The sequence below is a fragment of the Phacochoerus africanus genome, chromosome 1 (assembly GCF_016906955.1).
Source record: "Phacochoerus africanus isolate WHEZ1 chromosome 1, ROS_Pafr_v1, whole genome shotgun sequence".
NCBI lineage: Eukaryota > Metazoa > Chordata > Mammalia > Artiodactyla > Suidae > Phacochoerus > Phacochoerus africanus.
The window spans coordinates 217,771,630-217,779,743 of NC_062544.1; the positions used below are offsets into that span (position 1 = coordinate 217,771,630).

The 8,114-nt window shown below is 47.6% G+C and overlaps 1 long non-coding RNA gene across 1 annotated transcript; it reads left to right on the forward strand.

Annotated features, from left to right (window-relative positions):
- The first annotated feature begins 3,978 nt into the window (after positions 1 to 3,978).
- Positions 3,979 to 7,826, forward strand: LOC125113090 (uncharacterized). Its single transcript, XR_007131326.1, has 2 exons — positions 3,979 to 4,112; positions 7,547 to 7,826. It is a non-coding gene; the product is annotated as an uncharacterized LOC125113090 (long non-coding RNA).
- The last annotated feature ends 288 nt before the right edge of the window (positions 7,827 to 8,114 follow it).

Below are 8,114 nucleotides of genomic sequence, written 5' to 3' on the forward strand. Positions count from 1 at the left end.
GATGGTGATGAAGAGGACGACGGCCACAGTAAGGTCGGGTAAGAGGAGGGTACACTCTTCCTGAACCATATGCTGGAGTTGGGAAGAGAAGTTCCATCAGAGGACTGTGCATTCGATTTCTAGAGCTGCCATCATAAAGTCCTGCAGACTGGGTGGCTTAGGACAGAAATTCTTGTCTCACCTCTGAAGCGTTGAAGCCTGAGGTCAGGATGTGGACAGAGTGGTTCCTGGTGTGGCCTGTGATGGAGAATGTGTTTCAGGCTTGGGTCGTCTTGGGCATTCCTTGGCTGGTAGCTGTAGAGTCTCCTGTGTCTCTACAGCTTTTCTTTGTACAAATCTGTCCCTGTGTCTTGATTTCCTCTACGGATAAGAACACTAGTGTTTTAGATTAGGGCCCAGACCAATGACCTCATTGACAGAGACTCTTATTTCCAAATAAGGTCACATTCACAGGCACTTTGACATTGTTGGGGGAGGAGGGGCACCTAATTTAATTCATAACAGAGAGGGGTGGGGCAGTGCTGGTCAGACCAATAGTAAATGTCACCTTCATTTTTTTTTTTTTCTTTTTAGGGCAGCACCTGCGGCATATGGAGGTTCCCAGGCTAGGGATCCAATCAGAGCTGTAGCTGCTGGGCTACACTGCAGCCACAGCAATGCGGGATTCGAGCTGCATCTGCAACCTACACCACAGCTCACGGAAACGCCGAATCCTCAACCCACTGAGCAAGGCCAGGGATCAAACCTGGGTCCTCATGGATGCTAGTTAGATTTATTAACCACGGAGCCACGATGGGAACTCCATCCCCTTTATATCTAACTCCCAGGACTGAACATTCTCATCAGCACAACTTGGGTCAGTCTCTCATCCCTAGTCCTGTCAACAGTGGCTGGAGGGGACAGGGAGGAGTTATGCTGCACAAAATAACTGCTAGAGACAGTGGGTATGGCTCAGAGAAAGGACTGTGATGTTGGCTCACCTGCTGGACAAACATCTCAGGTGTTGTCCATTCCAGTGTTCAGAGTGCCAGTCGCCAGGAGGTTCCTGGAGATGACCGAGAAGGTGTGCATACCACAGCAAGGGAGAATGTCCCCTATAAGAGCACTAAAGGCAGGTGCCATAGAATAAGTGCTCCCTTGGAAGGGCAGATGAAGCATCACAGGAATGTGAGAGCGGATTGAGAAGTCCCCCACTGGGTGACAGGGCTGGAAGCAGCCTCTCTGGAGGAGTGACAGCAGAGCTACTCTTAGGGAAGGAGAATTGGGATGAGTAAAGAAAATGCAGGGGTGAGAGAAGAAGAAGGAATCAGCATAGCGGTCAAGGGAGTTCCCATTGGGTTGCATGCCTCAGAGAAAGGGCTGGAAACGAATCTGACTAGTATCCATGAGGCTGCAGTTCCAATCCCTGGCCTTGATATGTGGGTTAAGGACCTGGCGTTGCCATGAGCTGTGGTGTAGGTTGCAGACGCCGCTTGGATCCCACGTTACTGTGGCTCTGGCGTAGGCCGGCGGCTACAGCTCCAATAGGACCCCTAGCCTGGGAACCTCCATATGCCGTGGATACAGCCCTAAAAGTTAAAAAAAAAAAAAAAAGAATAGTGGGTAAATAACCTACAGTGTCTGGGTAGTCAAGTGAAAAATGAGAAATGATAGCAAACATTCATGGAGTAGTAACTGGAAGGCTGCCACTGTTTTCTGCGCTCCATGTGCACAATCTCTGCTCTCCTCACCATGCTCTCTGTAGCTCCATCTATCACCATCACTCCTGTTTTACAGATGAACCTCAGCGACTTGCCCAAGTCACATAGACAGGAGATGGTAAAGCCCAGGCTCTCATGCTAGGTCTCCTATGAGAGATTAGATTGGAAAGTTGCTAACACGGCCAGTTTTGCGAAGGAATCTGAAATTTATTCTGGATGTAACAGGAAGCTAATGAGGAACTGTGGGCAGGATGACGGCTCGGTGGCAGCACGGAGGATGCTGTGGATCAGGGAGTGATTGCAGAGAAGCCAAGACTTGCCATTTCCCACCTCCTGGGGGAGGAGAAGAATTAACCAGTCATCTTCTGTATCAGACAGCACCAGGAACACCCAGCACTGTTTGCTGGCTCGTTTGTTTTAATTTTTATTGAAGCAAAACCTACATGCAAAAAAAATGTACAAATCACAAGTGTGGCTTGATGGATTTTTTCCATCAGATGAACACACCTTGTAGGTTCTCTCTTCACACAATAATCCTGCATCCTTCCCTATTAAACCCACCTCTGAAACCATCACTCTAACTACCCCATCCTGCAGTAGGAAATATCCTACTGCTTAACTATGGTTCAAAACACTCCCTCAGAGAATCGCACTGCCCTTGGCAAGTGGTATGGGTAGTGGCAGGGCTGGAAGACCCTGAGTCGCCCTGAGCAGCTGGGCCTGGCTCCCCTTACTCTCGGGGTGGCCGTGGGCAATTCCTTTACTTCTGTAGGGCTCAGAGTCTCCATCTGTAAAGTGGAGTCAATAACAGTTAGCTTAGGAGTTCTCCTGTGGTTCAGCAGGTTAAGGATCCAGTGTCGTCACTGCAGTGGCTTGGGTCACTGCTGTGGTGTGAGTTTGACCCCTGGCCCAGGCCTGGAAACTTCCACATGCTATGGGCATGGCCAAAAAAAAGTTAGCATCATTTATAATTTATAGAACTCCTATAAATTCTTCTATAATTTATAGAAACTTATAAAATTGATAGGACAATATTAATGTGTTATATATAATACATCTAATTTATTCAGTGTTACAATTAATTAATTAAATGGAATAAACATTGACTCCCACCATCTTTGTTGGTATCCATTCCATTTTACTCTGATATGTATTTATTTTATTATTATTATTATTATTAGGGCCTCACCTGCAGCATATGGAAATTCCCAGGCTAGGGGTCAAATCAGAGCCACAGCTGCCAGCCTATGCCACAGCCACAGCCATGCGGGATCCAAGCCTGTCTGTGATCTATACCACAGGTCGTGGCAATGCCAGATCCTTAACACACTGAGCAAGGCTGGGGATCGAACCCGAGTCCTCGTGGATCCTAGTCGGGTTAGTTAACTACTGAGCCATGAAAGGAACTCTCTGATATGTATTTATAGAGGGGTTCTATACAACCAGCCAGCAAGGTGCTGCAGAGAACACAGAGGTTAGGAAAGTCCTGCCTCCCAAGCACCCCAGATTTGGTGGGGGGAGGTAAAGAGGTTACAGTGTCGAGCCAGGTACACAAATGTCCTTTAAAAGATTCTCTCTCGAGTTCCTCTCTGGCTCAGTGGGTTAAGAATCTGTCCTGGTCCCTGCTGTGGCTCTGATTACAGCTATGCCTCTGGTTTGTTCCCTGGCCCAGGAATGTCCTCATGCTGTGGGCGTGGCCAGAAAAAAAAAAAAAAAGAAGAAGAAGAATGAAAGATTCTCTCAGTTTTTTTTTTTTTTTCGTCTTTTTGCCTTTTCTTGGGCTGCACCTGCAACACATGGAGGTTCCCAGGCTAGGGGTCTAATCGGAGCTGTAGCCGTCGGCCTACGCCAGAGCCACAGCAACACAGGATCCGAGCCACGTCTGCAGCCTACACCACAGCTCACGGCAACGCCAGATCCTTAACCCACCGAGCAAGGCCAGGGACCGAACCCACAAACCTCATGGTTCCTAGTCAGATTCGTTAACCACTGCGCCACGACAGGAACTCCCTCTTAGGTGTGTTTTATGGGGCTCTGATGGAGTGTGTGAGCTATGTTTTCTGCCTCTCTCTATGTCTCTCTCTTTCTCTTCCTTGCCCTGATGGGCTCTGCCCCTGACTTAAGGGAATTCAGGCTCAGACTCGGGTGGTGCTTGGATGGGGTTGGGCTGGCAGCCGGGTCATGGCTCCCTAAAGTGCTACCAGGAAGCTTGGAGGTTCATGTTGCATTTTCGGTTCTCACGATTCTATTTCCTCTTTCCCCACCCCCGCCACAGTTCCAGCTAGCTCACCTCAGACTGCCTTTCTCCTCTGTTCAACACACCCTGGGAGGCAGAGGAGCAATATCAGTAGACCCTCCAAGGGAGGGTCCTGCTTGCCTTCATCCTCTCCTCTGCCGTTGACCTCCTGGAAGGTGAGCCACCCACTCTTCCTGACCTCCCATCTCCTCTGGGAGCTGGATGCTGGGGCCCCTGAGATGCCTCCTCTGAGCTCCGCTATGTATAGGGCGGGAGCAGGACCCCATGGAAATTAGTGTTTTCTGGGGCAGCAAAAATCCTCTGGGATTTATTTCTGAAGTATAGAAATGTAAAAAGGATGCTGGGGTCAGAGGCTGGAAGTCCAGAGCCCTAGTCTTCCATCCACTTCTTCACACGTCCTGATGCTGTTGCTATTTCTTTACTTCTCTGAGTTTCAGTTTCTTTGTGTATAAAATGGGAATAATACCCAACTCATCTCAAAAGGGTTAGTTGTAGTACTTTTTAAACTAATGTACCATGAGGAATGCAAGAGAATACTATTCTTACTATTGCTGGCTCGGTTCTCTGCCACTTTGCTATTGGAAAACCTTACAATATTTTTCTTTTCCTTTTTTTTAGGGCCATACCTGTAGCATATGGAAGTTCCCAGGCTAGGGGTTGGATCACAGCTGTAGCTGCCAGCCTACACCACAGCCACAGCAATGCCAAATCCAAGCCACAGCTGCAACCTATACTGCAGCTCACAAAAACACTGGATCCTTAACCCACTGAGCAAGGCCAGAGATTGAACCCATGTCCTCATGGATACTAGTTGGGTTTGTTACCACTGAGCCATGACGGGCCCAATGAGCCACAACAGGAACTCCGGAAAACCTTATATAATATTTTTTGAAATAAAGTTGAATGTGGGGAGTTCCTATTGTGGTGCATCGGAAATGAATCCAACTAGTATCCATGAGGATGTGGGTTGGATCCCCGGCCTGGCTCAGTGGGTTAGGGATCCGACGTTGTCATGAGCTGGGGTGTAGGTTATAGATGAGGCTCCGATCCCACGCTGCTGTGGCTGCGGTGTAGGCCCGCAGCTGTAGCTCTGATTTGACCCCTAGCCTGGGAACTTCCGTGTGCTGCTGGTGTGGCCCTAAAAAAAAAAAAGTGATGCATGTAACATAATACAAGCAGTATAGAAGGGCCTAAGGTGAACAGCTCAACTCGCCCTCAATCTCCCCATCCCAATGCCCCCAATCCCACCCTCCTAAGAACCCCCCCTCATTCATTTCTTATGTATCTTAGATACATTCTGTGCTCATGCAAGGGAACATGCAGGCAATAGGTTCTTTTTCTCTCCAAATCAGAACATACTGTACATCTCATCTGGCTTTTCCCCTTAGCATTTTGAAGATCCTTTTATTTAGCATAAATATACTCTTTTTTGCTTTTTAGGGCCACACCCGAGGCATATGGAGGTTCCAGGCTAGGGGTCGAATCAGAGCTATAGCTGCCAGCCTACACCACAGTCACAGCAACATCAGAGCTGCCTCTGCAACCTACACCACAGCTCACGATGCGTCACAACGGGAACTCCAAACACAAATATACTTTTTAATGGCTGAATGATACTCCATGATGTGAAAGTATCATGACATATTTACCAAGCCCTCAGAGTTGGACATTCAGGATTCCTGTCCATTTAAGGCCCTTCAGGCTGGCAGGTTGGAGATTCGACAGTTGTCCCTGATGTTGTGCTCTTGTGCGTTTCTTCCTTGCTGGAATCCTGGGCCTCCAAAGTCAGAGCTTGTGGGAACTGGACGCAGCCAGGCACATCCGGCCTCAGGATGGGAGGAGCAGTGGGAGACTTGTCGGCACCCTGGGTTGACGTCTCCCTGGGGCACAGGAAGCAGAGAAGGAAGTAGGTCTTGGGACATCACTCAGGGTCTTTGCCTCTGTTGACCTCCTCAGCTGCTTGGCCTGTGTCTGGGTCCATGCAGGGAAGCTTGCTCTATTAGAATCACCCAGGGCACTTCTATAGTCTCAGAGCTGGGCCGCACCCCAGGCCACTTAAACCAGAATCTCTGGGAATTGGCCCAGGACATTTGATCATTATTTCAGGTGAGTCTACTCTATACGAAAACTACAGCCCAGAAGCCTGAAGATAAAAATCACATGGCAAACCTGAGGGCTTTGACTTTCTCCTTGTTTCAATGCTATGAAAGAGATAGGACCATCCCACAGCATACAACCTGCAATGCATTCACCCAGCATGAGTGCAAAGTGCCTACATGGAGTGGTTCTTATTCATTCCTGGCTAAGTTTTTATTTGGTCACCGTTTTGACTCTTCTTCAAAATTGTTTATGCAAATTGGTAAGAAACTTCTAGCAGGCAATTTGGTAATATGTATCAAGAGCCATAAAACTGTTCAAAATCCCTGGCCTACTTATTCCACTTTTGGAATCCATCCTAAAGACATAACATAAATAGGGGGGAAAGCTATATGCATAAGATGTTCATTGCGGCATTGTTTATATTAATGGAAAACTGGAGACACCTAAATGTCCGATGACACAGGTACAGGTAAGTAAACTATGGTACATCTATTTGCTAGAATATTAAGTAACCCTTAAAGTTATGTCCATGAAGACAAAGCAATAACATGGAAAATGCTTGTGCCTTAATGTTAAGTGAATACACAGAACACAATGTGTGGCTACACTTCAATCACAACTACCTGCAGAGAAAACTAAATGTAAATTTAAAAATTAGAGGCATTCCCACTGTGGCTCAGAGGATTGAGAACCTGACCAGTATCATGAAGATGAGGGTTCAATTCTTGGCCTCGATCAGTAGGTTAAGGATCCCTCGTTGCCACAAGCTGTAGCATAGGTCACAAATGTGGCTCAGTTCTGGCATTGCCATGGCTCTGGTGTAGGCCAGGGGCTGCCACATTGATTCGACCTCTGGCCTAGGAACTTCCATGTGCTGAAGGTGCTGCCCTAAAAAGAAAAAAAGAGGCAGTTTCTGTTGTGGCCCAGGGGAAACGAATCTGAGTAGTATCCATGAGAACACGGGTTTGTCCCTGGCCCTGCTCAGTGGGTTAAGGATCCGGTGTTGCTGTGAGCTGTGGTTTAGGTGACAGACGAGGGTTGGATCCCATATTGCTCTGGCTGTGGTGTAGGCCAGCAGCTGTAGCTGATTCGACCCCTAGCTTGGGAACCTCCATATGTCGCAGGTGCAGCCCTAAAAAAAAAGATTAGAAAGAAGAACAAAATGCTAACGTAGATGGTATTAGGATGGTGGAAATAAATTTTTCTTTTCCCTACTTCCCAAGGTTTTATAATACGATTTCACTGCTACTTAGATGGAAACAAACAGTAAGAAAATTCTGCCTTGTGTATTTATTTATTCATGTCTGTCTGAGAGTGGGGGCACTTTCATGCTCAGGTCTCTACCTCCTCCACCGAGGCTTCATCCAGGACTTCATTCAACACTAAAACCTGATTACAGTGGATAAGAAGGCAGAGGATCTGGTTTGTAGCCCCTGCCCCAATTCACAGTTTGATCTTCTGCAAATCATTCCTCCTTTCTGAATTTCAGTCTCCTCATCTATAAAACAATGGATTCAACAGGAAGGATGCTCAGGACCCTCTGGTTCTGAACTGTGATGATCACGATACTGAGGACAATGAAGACGATGCTAGCAAACCCCAAATGCATTCAGCTGCATTGAATGGGAGACGAAGAGACCGAAAAATATCTCCCCGAAATGTCTGCAGGCAGGCTGCCTCTGTCACTTATTTGCACATTCAGAAGCGCTCCCCTTCCCTGCCCCACGTTTAATCCTGAAAACGTAACTGAATAAATGTAAGGCAAATCACACACCTCTCTTCAATATTTGGTAATTTCTCTCCACATCACTCACATGTAGTCCTGATGACTTGTAAATGTAAGTGCCTCTGGAATATGCAGGAGAGTGCATGGAGCCAAACAGGAAGCTCTGCGCCACCCCCAGCCCTGACTCTTCATCTTGATAAAGTGATTTTCCTCAACAGGCAGAGGACAGGGAGCCATAAATCAGTGACAACACAGCTCCCTGGGGTCTGTGCAGCCCTCTGCTTGGGAGAGATGCCTCTCTTCTGTAATGTGGAGGCACCAGCCTGAGGCT